This window comes from Nyctereutes procyonoides, unplaced genomic scaffold (genome assembly GCF_905146905.1).
Source record: "Nyctereutes procyonoides isolate TBG_1078 unplaced genomic scaffold, NYPRO_anot_genome, whole genome shotgun sequence".
NCBI lineage: Eukaryota > Metazoa > Chordata > Mammalia > Carnivora > Canidae > Nyctereutes > Nyctereutes procyonoides.
The window spans coordinates 21,049,348-21,073,198 of NW_026575042.1; the positions used below are offsets into that span (position 1 = coordinate 21,049,348).

At 37.9% G+C, this 23,851-nt stretch overlaps 1 long non-coding RNA gene across 1 annotated transcript in view; it reads left to right on the forward strand.

Moving 5' to 3' along the window:
* Positions 1–5,556: 5,556 nt before the first annotated feature.
* Positions 5,557–23,851, forward strand: part of LOC129507358 (uncharacterized) — an 81,882-nt gene continuing 63,587 nt past the window's right edge. Inside the window, exon 1 of the long non-coding RNA XR_008663963.1 lies at positions 5,557–5,600. This is a non-coding gene — a long non-coding RNA (uncharacterized LOC129507358). The remainder of the gene's footprint in view (positions 5,601–23,851) is intronic.

Here is a 23,851-nt window from a genome sequence, read left to right on the forward strand (position 1 = left end):
CACACATCTGCAGGGAACTTGGAAACTATGGGTCCTATGGGTTAGCAGGTTTTAGGCCATGGTAGATCCTGTACCTATCTGATGTGAGTCTCATCTTCTTGTATCTGAGCTGTTAGATTGCTTCAAGGACTATTGCGCATACAAAACCCCTGAAGCTGCCCTTAGGCAAGCTCTGGTTTTTATCCTTTAACATAATAGATGGATGTCGAGCCTGGCCTATGGTAGTCTTGAGAGTCTGAATGTTTAGTTGAACCTAAAAGATTTGTGGTGGACACAACATGGATCCATAGGTCCAGCTGCTGATACACTCGGGGTGTCCTCTGGCTTGAAAAGACTCCATGCAGGTGATCTGCCCATGTATGTGTGTTTGGGTATAATTCATCATGCATGAGGTATATCCCAGGTGATTAAGTGTCAGAATGCCTGTTCACCTGGGGTTTGTAGACCATGGTATTGACATATTGGCAAAAGTGCTGTCTAAGCAATGTGCAAACCCACAACATCTCTAATCTGACTAAGAATATATGGAGAAAGTTTTTTTGGGAGGGAGACTGAGTGAGGATCTTGGGGGATGGGTATATTGCTGGCAGTACTGGCCAGGGATGACTGTTGCCTATTAAAACCAAAGAGCACTCACAACAATGGGCTCTCAGGACACCCCCCCCCCCCCGCACCCTGCCCCCAACCAATTACAGGAAAAACAGCATTAACATTCATCTCAGGCTTTCTTCTAACCACAAGAGGGCCTTATTTTGGAAGAACCAGGAGAAGTCCTGGCCTCACTGCCATGAGTGTCTGCCCTTGCTTACAGCAGGGGTGCAGATCTATGCAGGATGTTTCAAGTATTCAAGCAATGGCTTCTGAAAACTTCTGTCAGGCTTTCCTTAGGAAGAGGAAGCAGATGGCCACAGGCAGCTCCAGGCTTCAGTTTTACCAGCTTAGCAGTCATAGAGAGAAGAGCTTGCCTCCTTCACTTCATCCCATCAGGTATGCTGTGGCTGGCACTCCTGCCCTGGCTTGGAATTCATGGGCTACCTGAACAAAGAGGCCATGATGGTGAAAGCTCTCATGTGGCTGCTGAGGAGCAGGCTGTTCAGGACATTTGAAACATAGGGCCTGAGAATGGAGAAGAGTGGTTTCCCAGAGGAAGATTGAAGGGCTGGGATGCAAGGAAGTGGTACAGGATGCTGGGAAGGCTAAATGATAGTTCTCTACAACAGTATCTCTGAGCATCTAGAAAGAAAATGGAAAAGCAATTGTTTGTATTCATTTACTATCATCTTAATCACCGAAAGCCACTGAATGGTACAAGGTCAAAGACAAGGACAAAACGGGTTTTATTTTATTTAGTTTAAAGATTTATTTATTTATTTATTATTTATGATAGACACAGAGAAAGAGAGAGAGAGGCAGAGACACAGGAGGAGGGAGAAGCAGGCTCCATGCTGGGAGCCCAACGCGGGACTCGATCCTGGGACCCCAGGAACCCCCCCCCCCCCCCGGGCCAAAGGCAGTCGCCAAACCGCTGAGCCACCCAGGGATCCCACAAAACAGGTTTTAAATAGAAAAGTACCTTATTGTATGATAGAGTGCAGGTGAGAGAGATATGTGAAAGTTTTAGACATAAAAAAACAATAACTGCCATGATGTAGGCAGAAACCCAGAGCTTATAAAAACCAGCAATGATAGTGACAGCTCAGAAAACACTGGAGAAGAATTCTGGCATTCTTGGCTTCCAGCCAGTCAAGTTGAACTCCTCAAACTTCAGTGTGCACACTAATCATCTAGAGATCTGGTTAAAATGCAGGTTCTGATTCAGTAGGTCTGGGGAGGAGCCCAAGAGCCTGAATTTCTAACAAGCTCCCAGATGTCTCTGATGCTGCTATTCAGGGACCTGGCACTGAGTAGCAAAGCAGGAGAGGGGTTAGGTCACTGCACTTCTGTTCCTACAGAAGAAGTGTTAGCAGCTGCCACCCAGAGACATTTGGGTGGCATTAGGTTAGCACAGAGTGTGAGAAAGCTTGTTGGAGGGGTCTCCTCTAAATGACAGTTCCTGGTGGGGCAGGTTGCATGACCCTGGAATGCTAACATTGGCAGTTTCTCTTTGTGCTGTGGCAGCATTTGCAGAAGCACATTATGCTGCTAAATGAATTATACACAGTGAGATAATCATGGACCTCCACTGCCAATGGGCAGCTCCCACTGGAATGAATTTGGAGAGGGAGAATATTAAAAAAATAGCCAAACTGCAGGATAATGTGTAACCAGAACTATTTTCAAAATGAGCCATAAAAAGATGTTTGGAGAAAGTTAATTTTTAAATGTCTGCTCCCACTCTGTTGTATGGACTCCCTGGAAAGCTGAGAATATCATTCCTTCTGTTTCTATAGCTCTCCCCCAGGCTGTATTCAGAAAATATTGATTTGTTTCCTTGATTTGTTGAGCATCAAATCCAACAACAAGTTTTAACTTGCTTCATAGCATGCTTCATAGCATGCTCTTATTCAGATGCAGCTTAAAGCAAGGAACACAATTGTATTCTAAATTGGATTTTTCTTTTATTATAGAATTGTCTCCTCAAAATATTCAAGGACTAATATTTGTAGCCAGAACTAGAATGATGGGGCATCTGGGTGACTCAGTTAGTTAAATGTCCAACTCTTGGTTAGTCATTATCCCAAGATCATGGGATCAAACCCTGCGTAGGGCTCCGCACTCAACTGAATGTATTTGGGATTCTTCTCTCTTCCTCTGCTCCTTCCCCTGACTCTCTCTCTCTCTCTCTCTCACCCTATTTCTCTTTAAAATCGATAAATAATTACTTAATAAAAGAACTAAAATGAAACAAAAAGAATTATGGAGAAATATAACTCTGGGAATTCAGGACATACTGCAATTTAGGAACTACCAATCTTTCAGGAAGTCACTGGTTATTTCAACTTTGAAATCATTATTTAAAGGCAGAAATTAGAGTTTTTGACTTAGACCAGTATGTTTAAAAAGGAATTATTTAATAGTATTTTAGGTTAACTTTTCTCTAGCAGCTAAAGTTTTTGAAAAGGATTGAAGGTATGTACAGCCACTAAATCAACACTTTTTCCTGTTTCACTTCACTCAAATTAAAAGACAAATGGAATGCAATTGGCATAATGCACATTGGATTGTTCCAACAAATAATATGCTCAGCTGTAATTCACCTGAACTGTCCTTGGATCTGTTTTTTTTGTTGTCTTGTCTTTTTTTTTTTTTTTTTTTTTTTGAGTGCGGAGTGGCTGGGGTTATTCCATAGTCAGGAGTTTCATTATGCATAATGCCTGTTTGTTCCTGACACTGGAGTATAGTGAGAAGGCAGAGTGACTTCAAGGAAAGAAAAGCAGTTTGTAACTCAAGGGCTCAAGTTTCAAGCTCTGAGCTTGATGAGCTGATATTGTTGGGTTCATCTCTCCTCCATTTGATTTTTCTCATTCAATAGACGTGCAAAGCTATGTCAGTGTTTATGCCTCACAAATATAATTTGCAAATATTTAGCAAATAAATTTAAGAAAATGAGATGGCAGCTGGTCTTCATAACTAGACAAGTTATACTTCTTAAGGAGGCCTGCCCTGGCCACTGTATATAATACCTCTGCTGTGGGTCCCTGCTTCCCCCAAGTCACTGCCATCCCTTTCCCACTGCAGCCCTGATCTCTCTGACTCTGAACTATTTTTTCCAAAGTATTTTCCCTTCTCACACAATTTATCACTTTTAAATTTATTTTCCTCATTGGCTATCTCCCTCCTCTATAATGTTATCACTTATAAGAGCAGGAAACTTTGTATTGTTCACTGATGTATCCTGCATGCCTAGAACAATGCCTGCCTAGTCCTTGCTAGGTTTTTAGTGAAGAAATGACTATCTATCTATCTATCTATCTATCTATCTATCTATCTATCATCTATCTATCTATCTAGATATAGATATAGATACATGAACATATTTAAGGTTTAGAATAAGTCTATTCCTATTTTCTTAGACCAGGTTAAAATTAGGATATAAACCATCTACTTATGCCATGTTTCAAAAATGATAAGGATATCATAAAACATCATCTCCTAAACTTTTTTTCCAACCAAAGATAAAACATTTTTTTTTTCTGCCATGGAACAAAAGAGACCACTTGGTTATGGCATTGATGAGAATCCATTTGATCATAGTAAAAATTTTATTTCCACGTAGATTAATTAAACACCAAAGCGTTCAGTTAAAACCAGGGTTTCACAACCATGGCACTATTGATGTTTTGGGTGGATAATTCTTTATTGTGGGAAGCTGTCCTATGCATTGTTTAGCGCATCCCTGGCCTCAACCAGCTAGGGACCAGTGTGAATGGTCCCTCACTCCCACCAGTTGTGACAACCAAATATGTCTCTAGCCAAATGTTCCCTGGTTACAACCACTTATTTGAACCAATCAACTTAATTAATTAAATAGGATTATTAGCCTCCAAAAATTTATCTTTAACCATTAAAGAGATAATAGCTGTCTTTCATTCAGCACTTATGTGGTAGACAGAATAGTAGCACCCAATGATGTTTATACCCTAATTCTGGGAATCTGTGAATATGTCATAGGGACTTGCTGATGTCATAAGGCTAAGGACCTTGAGATGAGGAGATTTTCCCAGTTATCCAGGTGGGCCCAATCTAATTAAACAAACCTCTTTTAAAAAGTTAAGAGCCTTTAAAAAGAGAGAAATGTGATCACAGAACGGTTAGTGAGATGCAGTGTGTTAAGGACTCAACTCTTGTTACTTGCTCTGAAGATGAAGGAAGGGGGCCCTCAACCAAGGAATGTAATGATCTCTGGAAGCTGGGAATGACCTTTAGTTGACAGCCAGAAGGAAAACTAGGACCTTGGCCCTACAACTACAAGGAATTTGAATGAGTGAGGAACACATCCTGTCCTCAAACCTAGGATAAGGAATGTAGCCCTGTTGACATCTTGATTTTAGCTTGGTAAGACCCATGTGGGAGTTAGGAGCTGCTGAATCATAAGATATAAATTTGTATTAAGTCACTAAGTTTGTCGTAATTTATTATAGCAATAATAGAAAACTAATTTAATTTATCATGCTGAAACCTTTCCATCCTCCCATTTTATAGATATTATTGGCTGAACTATGTCCCCACCGATTTGTATGTTGAAGTCCTATCTCTCAGTACTTAGAAGGTGACTACATTTGGAGATCAAGTCTTTAAAGAGATTAATTAAGATTAAATGAGGTCATTAGGATGGGCCCTAATGCAATGACTGATGTCCTTATAAGAAGAGGAGATTAGGACACAGATGCATACAGAGGGAAGACCATGTAGGAGACATGGAGATCACGATCTACAGGCCAAGAAGAAAAGCCTTCAGAAGAAAGAATTTGCTCATATGCAAAAGTGTTATTTTCTTTCCAAGATTACTTTTAGAATTAAAATGGACAATGAATGCAAAAGTACTCTGTCATGTGCAGATATCATGGAAATGTGAGAAGGTATTAATAAAATGTTTCTACTGCAGGGAGAAGAAATGAAGGGAGTCTTGTTCTGAGAGCACCATTCAGACCTTCTTTCAGGTATTCTTAATAAATGTCCATTTTGAAACTCAAGAAGCAGTATAGGAAGTATTCTTTAACTGGGGGGAGTAAGAATGGACAAGAATCAGTATTTTCTTTCTGTGCTTTCTTCTAAAAGATAATTCACATATATTTTATTGTTTGGAATTCCCAGTAGAGGCATTATCAAGTAGAGTGTTTAGAAGGCCTGTGGGAAGAACAGTAGCTGTTTAAAATAGTGGGGGGGGGGGGCTGTTTACTCCAAGTTGAACTGTCTATATTGTCTGCTTTATTATGGGATAAGAATAAAAAACAAACAGAGAAACTTATGCTAAAGTTAACAAGATGGCTTTACCACAGAAGAGCAAGTCTGTGGTTCTGTGCAATATTCTAGGGAGGAACCATTTTTTGGTTTGAAACTCTGTAACTTTCTCTTTCCATGATATCTACTCTCACAAATGATAGCCCTTGTATGTAAGAGAACAGAAGCTTCAAGTGGCTGAAAAGGCTATCCCAATCCCATTAAGCTTGCTTCATCTGTTCCTTTTAGGAGAGGATTTTACAACTGCCCCCATCCTGCCATCAAATTCCTGATGAGGATAAATTTAGTATCAACATGGGGAGCTAACATACTTTCTTGTAGATGTTACCGAAATAACATTACCTACTGATTCTGGCATTAACAAGTTACACACATGCTATTCATGTTCTAGAATGTCCTTTCCCTTCCACCCTGTCTTGAGTACTTCTATTCAGCCTTCTGAATATTCAGTTTAAGTTTCACCTTTTTTTTTTTTTTGGTTAATCCTTTCTCATCTTTCCCAGATACTATAAATTCCTCCTATCTGGGGGCCTGCAATATCTTATTCAGATCTCAGATATACTATTTACTATCTTATATGATAATGATTTGTTTATCATTTTGTGTAATAATGATTTGTGAGGTTTTCAATGACAGGTGTATTTTAGTGTCCCCATCACTGTGCCTGGGACAGAGCAGGCATACAATATATCAGTTAATTTTGGATCAAAGAAAGGGTCTTGGTTAGTGTGTATCAATAGCTATTTTAAGTAAATAAGTTGCTGGCTTACAGATAACTGAAATTACCTTACCTATCTATACACAGCAGTCATATAAGTTGGGTCTTTATGTTCCCCATCTTATGGATGAGGAAATTGGGGCCTGAGGTTAGGTGATTTGACCAAGGTAATTTGGCTAATAAGGACCAAAGAGAAGTTTCAAATTTAGGCAGATGAGGTACATTTATATGGAGAGTGGATGATGGTGTTATAGGCTCAAGGCAAGATGAAAGAGTACTTTAAAAAAAAGATATTTATTTATTTATTTATCTGAGAGAGAGAGAGAAAAAAAATAGACGTTTTCTTTATTGTAAGCCACTGAACCTTTGGGATCGTTTGCAACGCAGAAAGAACTAATACACTTGGCCTTCTTCTTTTTTTTTTTTTTTTAAGATTTTATTTATTTATTCATGAGAATACACAGAGAGGAGAGAGAGGCAGAGACATAGGCAGAGGGAGAAGCAGGCTCCATGCAGGGAGCCTGACGTGGGACTCAATCCTGGCTCTCCAGGATCAGGCCCTGGGCTGAAGGTGACGCTAAACCGCTGAGCCGCCCAGGCTGCCCTATGCTTGGCCTTCTAAAAGTACTTTAACCAAGACTTTCTGTTGGGAATTAAGATGGCAGAGAATTAGGGGGACTCTGGGCTTTTCTAGTCCCTTAAACATAGCTGTATTGAGGTCAAGTCACTTAGAACACCCAGGAAATAGATCCAAGGACTGGGAGAAGGATCTCCATGGCTGGAGGGAGACTGTGTGGCAGATATGAGGTACAAGGAAGCGAATTGGGGGAGAGGAAAACTTTCACAGGTGCCAGGGAGAGGAGGGAATCCTTTCACAGAGAGAGAAAAGAGAGAGAGGTTGAGTGTGGCCTCAGTCTACACAAGGTGGAAACCTCTTCAGAGGACTGATTAAAGAGCGAGAGGTACTGAGTGTCGCAGGTTTTTTGCAAACAGCATGTGGAGCTCACACTCTGAAGATTTGGAAATGTGGGACTTTTGCCAGAGCAGAACTGTAATGTGAGCTCCTGGAGAGAAGGAGGGTGCTGTCCTCGGAGTGCACACATTGGTGTAGGGATCTCCTGGATCGCATTGGGAGACAGTGTACCCCTTCCTGGAGTACATTTGGAAGAAGGTATAGTGCCTCTTCAAGGACAAGAGACCCTGAGGGCACCAGCACAAGGGCCTTCATGAGCAGGGAACAGAGGCCATACACAGAGGGTGGATAACGGGGTTGCTGCTTTTCTTGCAGTGCCACACCATAGATTTTGTGCTATGTGCAGGCATGGGACTGAGGGTTTTTCTGGGACAGAGGATACCAGACATAGGGCAGGAAGGCTATCCTCTGGAGGAGAAGAGTGGTTCCACAGGGTGCCAGCTCCTTTATGGTTTGGCATTTTGAATCCCAGATTTGTGCCAAAGATAAAACGCAGGACAGCTATGGCGCTGGGTGTGCTCATGACCCTCCCTATTCTGTGAGGGCTTCTTGAACTGCAGGGTGTGTGAGGTCTCTTGTCTGAGGACAAGAGAGTGGGGTGGAGACATTATCCACCTCACCACCAAGAGTGAGACTTCAGAGAGCAACACAGGGGCCCCCAGTGGAGGTGGGTATCACCTAACACCAAACACTGCCCCCCCCCCCGTACCTAGAAAGAGCAAAAGAGTCTTTCATTCTTTTGCCTCTTTGACCTTAGCCATAGCAACTTTTATTTATTTATTTATTTATTTATTTATTTATTTATTTATTTATTTATTTATGTATTTATTTATTTATTTAATTTATTTTATTTTTTTGCCATAGCAACTTATTAGACATACTGCCAGAAGCAAGGAAACAAAAGGAAAAATGAACTATTGGTACTTCATCAAGATAAAAATCTTTTGCACAGTGAAGGAAACAATCAACAGAACTAAGAGGCAATCTACAGAAGGGGAGAAGATATTCACAAATGACATACCAGATAAAGGGCTAGTATCCAAAATCTATAAAGAGTTTATCAAACTTAACACCCCTATAATAAAATACCCAGTTGAGAGATGGGCAGAAGACATGAATAGACATTTCTTCAAAGAAGACATACACATGGCTAACAGACATGTGAAAAGATGCTCAGCATCACTCTTTATTAGGGAAATACAAATCAAAACCATGATGAGATACTGCTTCCCACTGATCAGAATGGCTAAAATTAACAACTCGGGAAACAACAGACCTTGGCAGAGATGCAGAGAAAGGGGAACCCTCTAACACTGTTGGTGGGAATGCAAAGTGGTACAGCCATTCTGAAAAACAGTATGGAGTTTACTCAGAAAAGTTAGAAATAGAACTACCTTAGGATATAGCAATCAGAGTACTAGGTATTTATCCAAGGGGTACAAAAATAGTGATTTGAAGGGGGTACATGTATCCCAATGTTTATAGCAGCACTGTCTACTATAGCAAAAATATGGAAAGAGTCTAAATGTCCACCAACTGATGAATAGATAAATAAATGGTACACATACAGACACATACCTTGGAATATTACTCAGCTATCAAAAAGAATGGAATCTTGCCATTTGTAATGACATAGATGGAACTAGAGGGTATTATGCTAAGCGAAATAAGTCCGTCAGAGAAAGACAAATACCATAAGATTTCACTCATAGGTAGAATCTAAAAAATAATGAGTGAACAAGCAAAAGATATAATCAGACCTATAACTATGGAGAACAAATTGATGGCTGCCAGAAGTTAGGGTATGGTGGATGCTTGGGAAAAATGGGTGAAAGGGAGTAGGAGATACAGGCTTCCAGTTATGGAATGCATAACTCATGGGAATAAAAGTCTATAGCCTAGGGAATATAGTAAATGATATTACCATAGTATTGTATGGTGATAGATGGTAGCTACCCTTGTGGTGAGCATAGCATACTGTATAAACTTGTCAAATCACTATATTGTACATCTGACACTAATGTAACATTGTGTGCCAACTATAGTCAAAGAAAAAAAAATAAAGTGAAAGTGCTCTGTAATCATTTGAGATCTCATCTCTCACCTAATCTGTCAAAGGGGAAAGAAAATTCTATTGAGTTAGCAAATAGGAGTGTAAGCTTTCAAAGGGCATCCTAAAGGTTGGCACATAATATGAGGTAAAAAATGAATGTGAGATGCTGCAAATTTCTCTGAATGCTTTCTCCATTCTCTCCTTGCCTTATATTGCTGCTTTATTGACAGTTCCTTGTTTAATAATGCCTGCCTTCTCATTCTGGCACCTAGGATGCATCTCAAGAGTGTTGACCAAATAATGTTGGCTTCTTCATTCTTCTTTTCGGAGAAAAAGAATATCCTTGAAGGTCCTTCTCTTCTACCATGGTGGCCCTGGTCATTTCCTGTCCCACATTATGCAAAAATGTGTATATGTGTAACCTCCACTTTAAAAAAAAAGATTTATTTATTTATTCATGAGAGACACAGACTGAGAGGGAGAGGCAGAGACATAGGCAGAAGGAGAAGCAGGCTCCTCACAGAGAGCCCTATGCAGGACTCGATTCTGGATCCCGGGATCATGATCTGAGCTGAAGGCAGGTGCCCAACTGTTGAGCTACTCAGGCATCCTGTAAACCCCACTTTTAAATACATTTGCATTCCATTCCCTCCCTGGAGCTCAGACACTGATCTGGAGTGAAATGAGGAGATGCTCAGTGCATCACGCCCTCAGACAGAGCTGTCTTTTTGTCTCATTCTCCCTACCATGTCACATCCATCCCTCCATTCTTTCTTGGTTACCCATATCCTCCTCCCATTCTATCCTGTCTCCTAAGTCCTGGTTATTATTAGGTGTTTGAAACAAGTCTTATGTTTCACTTGAAATACTTGGCTAATGTGTGCAACTTTGCTACATCCTCATAATGACTTGTGAAGATAGAAATTACTTTCCCTGATCGTACAGATAAAATAATTCATCTCATTAATATTGGAAGTTCAGTTGAAATCTCAGGTCTGTCTGACTCTATCTAATAGATCTATGATTTTCAAAGTTTTGTCCAACAGCTGAGCTCTTTTTTTTCCTTAAATTAAATTTTACCTGGAGTCTTTCATTCATAGAACGCCTTGGGCTACAAGTAATGAAACCCTGATTCAAGCTGGCTGGAATGATGAAAAGAATTAAAAATCTCCCCCAACAAGAAGTTGAAAGGTGGCATGAGCTATGGTGTTTTGGGCTCCAGCACTACCTCTACATGGTTTTTTTTGCTTTTCCTTCCCCTGTGTGATGCTTTCATCCTCAGACCGGGAGCAAGACAGCTGTAGTGACTCCAGGATTCTAGGCATCCCACCTGGATTAGAAAATACACAAAGTTGGAACAGAGGTAATCTCACTTTATGAGGGAGGAATATTTCCTAGAAGTTCCCTAGCAGACTCACTTTGTGTCTTATTGCCTACATCTGGGTCACATGCTAGTTTTAAATAAATTCCTGGAAAGGGGCCATCATGATTGGTGTATGTAAAACAAGATTCACTCTGAAGCTGAGAATAGGGTTCCACTTGCCCTCAAAGTTCTAAGATAGTCCCTAGGATTCCCATCTCCTGATTCACATGTCTTACATAATCTCCTAACTTGGAGTGTGTGTGAAAATTGTGAATATGATAGGACAGTCATTTCTTTGATTCGATTGTTATGTGGCCAATAGTGATAGAGTAAACTCTCTGGTGATTACACTATGTAAGATTGTGTCATGGCAGATGGGAGAGATACTGGAAGTATGAGAGAGGTTCAGTACAGTGAGGATTCTAAGCCACTAGCTTTGAACATGGAGGGGTCAAATGGCAAGGATCTGTGGGTGACTTGTTGGAGCTGAGATCAGTCCCTGATTGACACCAGTAGCCACTAGGAACTGAATTCTTCCAACAGTCTGAATGAACACAGAAGCAGATTCTTCCCTAGAACTTCCAGAAAGGCATGTAATGTGGCTGACACCCAGATTTCACCCTGTGAAACACTGAGGAAAGAACCCACACACCATTCCCAGATTTCTGATATATGGAACTATGAGACAATAGATAGGTTTTTTTTTTTTTAAGGATTTTATTTATTTATTCATGAGAGACACACACAGAGAGAGGCAGAGACATAGGCAGAGGCAGAAGCAGACTCCTGGTGGGGAGCCTGATATGGCACTTGATCCCAGGCCTCTGGAATCACGACTTGAACCAAAGAAAGGCAGATGCTCAACCACTGAGCCACCCCGGTTCCCTAGATGGGTGTTGTTTTAAGTCATTAATATATGATTTATTTTGTAACAATAGAAAACTGAAATAAACCATAAGGTACCAAACTCTGCCAATGGCCTGAATGGACTTAGAATAGACCGGTATTCCTTGGATGGCCTCTCAGTCCCAGTTAACACCTTGATTCAGCCTGGGAGACCCCGAGCAGAGAACCTAGTTTCTTTGTGTCCACACTTCTGACCTATGGAAACTGTTAGACAATAATGGGCATTGTTTTAAGTTGCCAAACTTAAATAGGTTTGTAGTAACCATTGATAAGCAATATATGATTAATAAACTCCCCATTCTCTACCCTCAGGTCACATTGGAGGTGGACAGCTGAAAGCACTGGGCTCTGTCAAAACAAAGTAGAGGTTAGATGTTGAGTATAAAATAGATAACAGTAACATTTTATTACCATGATTTTATTTTCTAAATTCATAAACATAATAAAGTTAATAAAGGAAAATCATAGTACTGTTCTACAGAATGTATGAAATTGAGGGTTATGAATGACAATTACTACATCTCATTTGTTTCCTATTTTCTGTTGGTTGCACACATCAAGACAATCCTGACTCACACATATTTAGTAATCATGCAGTCAACTTAATAATTTTAGACATGCATAGGCTTGAATAAAAAAAAGACCACTGTAGAGACATAACCCCTATAATCACTGAGACAGTTACAAGAAGTCTAATTAAATACAAGACATGATAGAATTTTTATACTAGGACTTGTATAAAATCAAATTTTTTTGTGGTTGCATAATTATTACTGTTTCTAGAGTGTTTCAATCTGATATGACATTTAAATATACATGTTAATTTTATTACAGTATTTATAATAGCTGAATATATAAAATATTTAAAACAGGTGAATATATTATGCACATATATGAGTACATATATATTTTTATGAAGTTTGAATCCAGCTTTGTGGAGCATTAGAGCACCTTGCTAGTCCTCTAGAGTTCCACAGAAAATAATTTGAAAGCTCTTGCTCCAATCCCATGGTTCTGTGCTGACTTCTGCTGATCCTTCAGGATAGCTCACCTCATCTAGGAGAAAGCTAAATGGCTTACTTAACTAATAAATACCTCATGTTAAGCTGTTGTGAAACTAAAATTCTGGGGAGAAGAAGAACTTCAGGTTTTGGGTGACAACAGTTCTCAGCCCTTTTGAGCTCATCTCCTGGGATGGATGCTACCTCCTAGAGGGGAGGCCAAGCAAGGATTTCATGTACCTGAGATTCTACATGTTTGTGGGCCATGCAGTAGTGGAACTTGCCTGCAATAGAACAGACAGATGTGATCTTGGGCTGTGGAGCTGGTCTGGCCTCACCACATGGGCACTGGAGGTGACTTGTTCTTCTAGACTCCATTGACTATAAAGTGTGGCTTAATTTTCCAGTTAGTCTAGAAAACTAAATGTCAAGATGTCTATGAAAATTTTAACCCACTATCTGGGACCTATTTAAAACTCAAGAAAATGGCTCAATATCCCTAATCTAAAACCCTGGGGCCAGATGTTTTTGGGAACTTAGAAATTTTTGGATTTCAGAAAGAAAATTTGGTGCAGATACTCATTGTAATGTCCCTGGAAAAGTCTAGGAGAGCAGCACATAATCAAGCATGGTGATGTATCATTTTTTAGATCCACATTAAGTGTGAATATTCATACCAAGTGGGCTAATGAAAAACCACAATAACTCCCTGAGTTAGAGACATTTTATAATAAAAGAGTTATAAGAAAGTTTCCAGGAAAATTTAACAATTATAAACATGCATGCATCAAACAGGGGAATCCCAAGCACCTGAAGCAAAAACTGGCAGAATTGGAGAGAGAAATAGATCTATCAACAGTAGTGGTTGAAGACTTTAACACCCCACTCAAAATAACAGATCAAAAAATTAGACAGAAAATCGGTCATATTTAGAGGCTACAGATGGTAACTAAAGATTCCCAAATTGTAGCACAAGTATCTTTCTTTTTTCTTTTTTTGATTATTTATTTATTTTAGAGAGAGAGAGAGTGCGTGCAAGTGGAGGGGGGGTGTGGCCAAGCAGACTTCCCACTGAACAGGGAGCCCATGTGTGGCTCCATCTCAGGACCCCAGGACCCTGAGATCATGACCTGAGCCAAAACTGAGAGTCAGATGCTTAATTGATTGAGCCACTCAGGTGCTGCTAGCCCAAGTTTCATTTGGACTAGCCCAGCTTCCCTGTCTAACCATATGATATTAATTTCTGTGCTTATTAACTTAAGCCTCATGGATCCCCAGACAATCTATTTGTGGCTTTTAAGGGCTTCATAAACTTGTAAAATAATATTTAATTTTTTGTGAGTGAATGTATTTGGAGAAGGTATGTTTATAGTTTTCGTCAGTTAACATTTATGCATTTGAGGGTGCACTATATATCAGGTACTGGACTAAAGTGTTACAGCTGTGAATAAAATGTTCATATGGAGGTGAGGTGGCTAAGACATTCAGACAAAGATCATAAGTAAATGAGATTACTTTAAATACTAATGTATGCTCTGAGAACAACAGGATAGAATAGTGTGATAGGTATCAGCTTTGAGGACCGCTAATTTAGCTGAGGTATCAAAGAAGGCTTCTCTTAGGAGGTGATATTTGAAGGGTGGAAGGAGAAGAGGGAACACTTAATATCTTGAGATAGGAACAAATGTATTATGTTCAAGAGGCTGAACAAAGACAGAGTGGCTGGAGCATAGCAACCAAATGGGAGCATAGAGAGAGGTGGTATTGGAGGAGGCAGGGTTCATGTTTGGGATTTCCCTTTATCCAACCATATCTTGCAAAGATACAGGCATATTTTCTAAGATCAGCTTTGTAAAGCCAAATTATGTTACAAGATAGATAACTTAGTTGCTGGTTTGAGGGCCTATTAGCAATAATCAACACTTGTACTATAAGTAGAATATGAACATTTAGATTCTGTAGAAAGCTTAGAGCCATGGGTTCTATCCTACATATTTGTACACCTTCTGACTGGGTTACTATATCTAGCATCTCTGTTGTTCTATCTTTAATTACAAAAGTAATAGCTGATATTTATTGAATACTTTCTATGTGGCAGGCTTTCTTCTAACTATTTTACATGGATTATTGCAATATTTACAAGTAATTGTGAGGTAGGTATTATTTTTGTTATAGTTGGGGAAATTGAGCACAGAGAGATTATATACTGTTAGAAAAATCATAGATTCAGGGCTGTCAAATAAGATATCTTTCAGGGAATTTGGAGAATCTTTCTGATATAATTTTTGCTTGTGAATTTTTGGAGAAAGATTTTTTTTTTTACTTTTCTATATTAAAATGTCAGTAACAAATTAGACTTCCCTCACCTTGTTTCCCAGTTAGTTTCACAGGAAGAATAATGTCAATGCTTTCTGGCTACATAGCATATATCTTTACAAGTATTCTAGATGCTTCCTGTTAGCTAGTGATGCTCATAATATTGACAGTTTTGTTTTCAAGGACGTGATGGGCTGAATAAACATGATTCTTCACTATAGACCCATTGCACTCTTGGCATAATGTTTCTGAATACTTGGATAAAGTCATTTTTTCACAAGAACATCTTGCTTGTGTTACCAAAATTATACTCTGCTGAGGAGACAGCTCATGACTCATGTGTAAAAGGAACCTTTGTAACTCTTCTGGGAAAAGTGCTCATTTTCAACTTGCATTTATTGGCACTGTTCAATTTAGGTGAGAATGCTGTGTGAAGTAGCTCTCCTAAAAAATCATCTTAGAGTTTATTTAGTCAGTAACACAATCCAGCACTTGTCAAATCCATTTACTACTATTTACATATGAGCCATCTTAAAGAGGGCTGAAAAATTATTAATAGGCTATTCACTTTTCAGATTGTTCAAAAATGAGATGCTAAGACAGAAATTGGTTCTTTTGCATTTTTATATTTCCTCCTAATTCTTGGCTGATGTCCCTTGCTCTTGTATACTGTGGGAAACTTTCCTATGGTGTTAATGAGCTCTGTCAGGAATCATAGAGCCCAACCCATGGTCCCTGTCAGACCCAAGAATTCGCACAGTGTTAAATTTTTAATGTGAAGTCCTTTAGGTGGGACATTCCTGCCCCATTTTACCCTTGTCACCATTACAGTGTTTTGTATGACCCAAATTATATACTTATATGATGGGCTCGGCTTCTGAAGAATACCTAAGGGTACTCTTCAGTTTGTAGAAGATAGTTCCCTAATTTTCTCTTTTTCAAAATATGAGTGCCTTTTCGGCCAGCTCATCAACTGAGTACATTTTGGGATTTCTTAAACTCAAACATGTCTGGCAAGGACTCAGCCTTATTTCTTTTTGGGGTCCAACTTTTTGTAACCAAGCATTCTACAGGATTGAGAAATTAGCTATTGGAGTTGGAGTCTGTTAATATCAATCAAGATCTGGGCTCCACATGTGGGATAATGACTGGGCCAGTGATATGCTTGGCCCTAAATACTATTCTAAATATTTATGTAACTTCTGACTTGATGTATGAATTTTTAATCACTGTGTGTCTTGGGGGAAGAGTTTGAAGTTAAGAGACTGCCAATTATTTATTCTGTAATATGTAGCACACTTTCTTATCACTAATTTTCATATAAGCCCCAAGTCCTGAAAAAAAATCTCTAAGATTCTATACTTGTACTGTCCAATATAGTAGCCACTAGCATGTAACTAATGAGCACTTGAAACATGGCTGGTCCAAATTAGTTCAAAGATGTACAGTAAATGTAAAATATTCACCAGATTTCCAAGAAATAGTATGAAAAATAGAGTATAAAATATCTTCTTAGTAGTTTTTTATATTGGTTACATATTAGAATGATAATATTTTGGATATATTGGGTTGAATAAAATATATTATTAAAATTGATCTACCCATTTCTTTTTTCCCTTTTTAAATGTGACTATTAGAAAAATTAAAATTAATGTGTGGCTTGTATTTATGACTTGCACTATATTTATATTGGACAACATTGATCTAAATAGCTAACAAAGACCTTTATAACCCTAACACATATTAATGTTTAGCACAGATCACAACTGGGAAATATTAACATTCATTGGTCTTGGTGTAGTACTAAATGTATTTGTCATAGGGCAGTCATAATTTAAATGCCAATGAATTCTCATTGAGTCAGTATACTTATTTGTTGCATGAGTTCCTCCATTCATCTTCCAATACTTCCACTTTAAAAAAAGCTCCCCAAAATACAGTTGGATGTGGATGTTCTCGTGTTTGAGATAGTCTCATTGCTTTTAGTGGATTATAGTTGAGAAGCAGGAGGCACATGGTTTGTTTTGACAGCTAGGAATGCAAGAGACTTTCTAGTTTAGATTTAACATTCCATCTGCTGTGTTTTGCAAGTGGAAGAGCTGAAGCTCAGTGAAGAGGAACCTGATGGAATAGGATGGTGGTAGCTCTGTTTTATCCTATGTCTTCTTTAAAAAAAAACTTATGAGCTAAAGAAGAGACATAACAAACAATATCACTGTGCATTAGCAATTTTGCCAAATTTAACAGATGAACATACTCTATTGAGTATCACTCAGATTGCTCACTGCTCAGCCTCAACTACTAGGGAAAGCCACCTCTTTAAAGCTATAGATTCCATTTCTGACTTAGAAAGCCTGCCTCCTCTGGACTGTTAGAATAAGTCAAACAAAGCAGAAGATTGCTTCTTAGAGCAAATTGAATAAATTTCTGATTGCCAGGTCTCTGTGGAATTCATAGGTGAAAGGGATTCAGAAGTAGGGACTCAAAGGATTTATTTCTCACCCTAACACTTAAGCCAAACTTGTATCTTCTAAATTCAGATATCTAGTAACAGTGTTCTGAGTGAATGGCTGGGGACTATAGCAGCTGCTTTTGTAGATTGACTGTTAAATTCCTTAAATGAACTAACTACAGTGGCAGAAAATATTAGCTCTCCAAGATTTGTTCTTCCTTTCACAGTAATAGGATTATAGTTGGAATGTGACTGGTCAGCTAGACATTAACATTTTCAAACTTCTTTGAAGTTGTGTATACAGTTATGTGTTTAATTTCTCTTTAATGGAATGCAAGAGGAAGTGAGATGTACTATTTTTAGCCCAAGCCTTTAAGTTGCTGAATGTGCTTTCTTCATATATTCTTACCCCTTCCTGTGAGCCAAAAAGGCAATGACCATATTGACTTGAAACTTGGAGATACGGAATCTTTATCAGCCTAGGTCACTTAATGACCATGTAGAACAGAGTTACCTGGTCTGGGCTGTTCCTTGAGAGAGAAATACATTTTTACGTGTCTGAGCTGTTTCATTGTGGGATGTGTTATAGTTATTTGGTCTATCTTAACAAATGGAAACCTATTAGGTGTTATATTGGTATAATTATCTGATTTGAAAATAAGGAAATATCACAACAAAGCTAGTTTTCTTTACTATTCGGATACACTTTTATCTGCAATAGACATGAATTATTTTTCTTGCCTTCCACTTGAGATGGCTGCAGACATTAATCATAGAGATAGAGGATATTTGAACTGGGAAAGGATCATTTAGTCCAACACATTTTGCAAATGAGGAAAAACCTGTAACTTGCCAGCCTGACGTGGCTAGTGAGTTGTAAGAATTAAACTAGAATTCAAGTTTCCTATTTCTCATGCCAGTATATTTACAATATATCCAAGAGATATATTAATTTTCATCCAACATGGCAACTGTGACTGATCAATAGTGCCTGTCAGGACTAGTGTTTTTTTTTTTTTAATATTTTATTCATGAAAGACACAGATTGAGACAGACAGAGGCAGAGACAGAAGCAGGCTCCATGCAGGGAGCCCAACATGTTTCTAGGATCACACCCTGGGCTGAAGGCAGCGCTAAACCACTGAGCCACCAAGGCTGCCTAGGACTAGTGTTTTCAGGAGTATGAAGCCACTTTCTGGCCCATGGGGAAGGGAAGAGAGTGGACACAATTCTGCATTGCATTCACCAGTTGTGCATTATCCAATGCAGCTTCACATCAAGGTAAGTTCTGTGATTAATCTTGGCAGTATTAAAAAAGTTATAGTTGTATTTATCTTTTGAATAGTGAGAGTCTAAATGGAAAATTTTGGTAGTGTCATCACTGGTTCAAATGGTTCAAATGGTTCAAATTTTTGTTATTCTTTAAGTGTATTTTATTGATAGCATTCAAAAAGCATAGGTCACTGCTCTCATAAATATATGTATATCTTTCATAACTATCAGTCAACATAAACTTCAAGAGGTATTTAACTGAATTCACTAAAAAATCTGTAATATTACAATTAATTATCATAAGAATATGGACTTCTATGGAGCCTTTATGTTTTTACATTTGATCTCCATAACAACTCTATGATATTGGCAGATCTTTTTTTATAACATGGTATGTGTGAAAAAGGGATTCATTGACAAGTAATAAAACTGGCTTGGGAAGAGTAAGTGACAAAACCCTAAATCACATAACAGTAAGTGAAGAAATAGGAAGTTGATTTCAAAGTGGATGCACGTTTTCTCTAGATCACACTTCCTCCACAATCGTTTAGAATTAAAAACAGTTGTAGTTTGCTTTGAAAAATGTTTATAAAGACTACTGTGTATGTTTCTAGGGTGATTCAGATTCCAGACATTTTTAATTTTACTTATGTGAAATTTTTTTTATTGTTGTTGACATATGTAATAGAGATCACCAGTGTCCTCTTTCTCCTGTTTTTTTTTTTTTTTTTTTTTGGCTGGTAGAATCATACATGCTACCATATATCATCAGAGGTTTCTCTTGGCCCTATTCTCTGCATGTTCACTGTTGGCTCAAATTAACCCATCTGTTGAGTCGTGGTGGGTCTTTGCCACAGCTTTTCAACCTACTTTCAGTGTGACCCTTGGGTAGGAAGCAACTCAGAGTAGCTCATCATGATCCAAGATGCTTCAAAGAAGAGCATGGGAGGATGTAACATCTGTACTGAATCAAAGTAATTGGTTGTCAAAATGCACTCCACATGCTTTCCACTTTTCTTTCCGAGTTATGCTTTCATCAGATAGCATTTAACAGCTGAGCTGTTGGATGGTATGGTGGACTCCAACAACTGGTATCCGTCCTTATTGGAAAATCTTCAGAGTGCTTTACAAAGCAAACACTCATGTGTAGACTGTCATGGCAAATGGTTCAAAAAATTACTTTGAGGATTCTGTTATCTTCCATTCAAAGGGAAGTATCTAGCTTTTTTGATACCTCTCATGATGTTGTTTTGGATTAGATGGAAAAATATGGGCCTGATGTCAAGGCAGTTAGGCAGATACTTACCTGCTTAAAAAATGTTAACTAATTGGATCAACCAGATCACTAGTGCTAGTCTAATTTGGGCCCTGTTCTGTTTGGCATTTTTATTACAATTTGAATGAAAGACACATAGAATTCACTTAACAAACATTGGAAGTCACAAAAACTAGAACAGATAGTATATCAGATGTCAAGCTGTTTATCAAAAACTATGTCAATAGTCTATAATGATGACTTAAAACTAACAAGATATAACTCCTGAATTTGGGTCTGAAAAACAAAATTCTTTGTGAATGTTCACAAAGAGGAAAACTGAGTTGAGTAGCATTTTATGTGCAAAAAATTTTAGTTGATTACAAGCTGAATATGAGCCAATAGTATGGGCACAGCTGCTGGGGAGGCTAATGTAATCTGAGAGCAGTGTTAAGAGAATATGATGTTTGGATTTATAGAGATGATGGCTTCATTGTAATGGGCAGTGGTTAGAAAACATTAGGAATATTGCATTATTTTTGGTGACATATTTTAAGTGGATATTGTCAGATGAAGGAAATTGGATACTGAAGAAATCAGAAGAGTTCAAAGAATTTGGGATCTTTAACCTGAACAAGGAAGCAGTGGTGAGACTTGATAACTAGGTGACCATATGTTTGGGTTCTCCTGGGTCATTTCCTGTTCATTCCTGTTTCTCAATATCCCATCTCATTTAGCATCTGCCCCCTATTTCATTTTTACATTTTTAGGAAGAGATTTAGTTTCAAAAATGCTTTTTGGATTATAACTTTTTAATAGGTGTCCCACTATGTTAAAGATTAATGTTCAATTACTAAACACAAATTTCAACAATTACAGTATTTTAATTATTTTAGTACTACCTTTTACTTTCAAAATTGTCCCCATTTTGGATAGTAAATTTTATTGTCACCTAATAACCATTTTGCTATTTGGAAGATTTTCTTGTTGAGATATTTATTTTGTGTAAAGAACGGCTTTTATGTAGTTCACGAGAGAGGACTTAGCTCAAATGGCAGCCATTATAGAAAGTCTTGTTTCAGCTCAATACAAACTTTGTGAAGTGATAGGATCTCACCTCTGGGAAAGCTAAAGTGAGGCTTGAAGATATTTTGCATGCTGGGGATTTAAACATACTTTATTGTGGAAAACTTTCAATATGTATCAAAATGGAGAAAACAGTATAACGTCAGTAATGTTTTAAAGATGGAATCTAAATTCCCGAGTGACTGTAGTAACCCAAGGGACTGGCAGCCATTTGAAGTCACTTTTTTTTAGTGAATGCTGCCGTGCTGACCAGGCTAAGAGTAAATGCTTAATAGGTCACATTACATTACACATGATACTAATAATAGGCTTCCATTGCCAAGTTTTACTGATAGCTAGAATCATAGGCCTCTGGGTATTAGCAGTCTATTTCTTTCTTCTGTTTAGTTTCTTTGCTTTGGTGATGTGCAGTCCCTCATGCATAAAGGAGGATTACTTTTTTATTCTGGTCGTTCCAATTCTTCCTTAGTGGAGAGTCTCAGTAGAGGTGTGGCTTGTCACTGACTCATCCTAGCCCTAACCCAGATGACCACTCAAGCTCCTAATCCACAATACCTGGACCATTAAGAAGTACTTAATACACATTTGCTGACGGAATGAATAAACTACTATCTGGCTGCCATATTTCATTTCTGGCCTAGAAGCCTAACATAATTCTCTCCTCACTAGGAAATAGGGTTTGGAAGTAATTTTAAGTTGTTCTACATATGGGGGAGGTTATAAGAGAACTCTTGGCATTGATGACATTCTTGGATAGTAACTTCTGGGTTCTTTTCTTAATAAACAAACTCTAATTAGGAACCAGACACATCCATTCCCACAACCTGTTGTATAAACCTAAGGAAGTCCGAGGTGTCTTTGCATTAAAATACTACAACCATCACCTTGCATGAAATTTTACTTAGGAAGACACAATGGAATTTTAGAGGAGAAATTCTGTACCTTTATAGTTGGATAATGAGAAATCCTCTTAATTAATGTTTGAAATAGAATCTCTTGAGGAGCAAGACATGGGTATCATCCCTAAAGTGGTCAAGTGAGAAGCCTTACTAGATTCTATATTTCCATCATGAAAGGGCAGATATTATCTCTCAAACTTTAGCCAATCCATGTATCTTTAACATTCAGTTATTTCACCAATGAGAAAAATCACTACATTCATTATGGCAATTAACATGCCTCTAATTTTATCAATAAGAATCCATTTCTGATACTATGCCAAGATCAAAGTATTTGGTATTAATGAAGATATGATAATTAGCAAGATTGATGAATCTGATATTAATTAAGAACCGTTTGTAGTAGTCAGCATGAGAGTGTAGCATTTCTAATAGAATGCCTGCTTACTTTTCCAAAAGTGTGAATTCTCAGTCAGGGCAACCGAATGCCCCTAGACTAAAAGCATAAACTAAAAATACCATGCTACTCTTGTGAAGTATTTTAAAGTAGATTTGCATATACTGTAACACCAGTGTAATCATATATGAACTCCATCCAATGGACTTAGCCCTGCCTCTTTTGCATGATTCTTGTTGGATTCAGTGTTATTGGTGTCCAGTGTTTTCACTTTCCAGTTAATATCTTGCATCTGATGTTTCCCTTGGCCTCATTATGTGATTTGTCTGAAGCTATGTGACCATCAGGACTTCCTATGTATGGTATATATGTGCTTGATATTGAACTGGAATTTTGTTTATGCCTGCTGAGATTTGCTGTGATGTATTGTTGGTCTTTACCCTTTCTGGAGATGAGTGCCCAAGTGCTTCCCAATAAATAATTCCTAATAACCCAGATACAAAAAGCAATAATACTAGGTTTTATTCTTTTTTTGGTCCAGTGTCCTTCACTCAGCATACTTACATGGGATTCATTCATGTCGTAGAAGTTGGTTTATTTTTGTTACTGAAGAATATTCCATTGTTTGGATATACTAGTTTGCTTATCTATTCATCTTTTGAACAATTGGATTGTTTCTACCTTTTGGCTATTACCAAGTTATTTTTATCAACATTCATGTATAAATGTGTGCATGAACATATGCTTGCTTTTCTCTTTGAAAAATACCCAGAGGTGGAATGGCTGGATCATATGGTAGTTTTTAAGAAATTCTCAAGTTGTTTTTAGGAGTGATTATTCTGTTTTACACTCCCACCAGCAATGTATGGGTCTTCCAGTTTCTTCACATCCTTGGCAACACGTGGTATGCTAGTCTTTTTAATTTAGACACTGGTTTTAATTTGCATTTCAATGATGACTAATGATGTTGAACATATTTTTTGTGCTTATATGCCACTGCATATTCTTTGTGGTTAAGTGTTAAATCTAATGCTTATTTTTATTTTTTTTAAGATTTAAAAAAAACATTAAAAATGTTTAATGTTTAATGTCATTTGTGAAAGATGTTTTCATTGGAAATTGAATTCTAGGTTGACAATTTTTTTTACTTTTAGTAACTTAATCCATTTTTTAATGATGAATAATCCTCCATCAACTTTCTCTTTGTTCTCTTATGTGTATTGTATCTTTTTCCTATGAGTGTTTTTAAGAATTTCTTT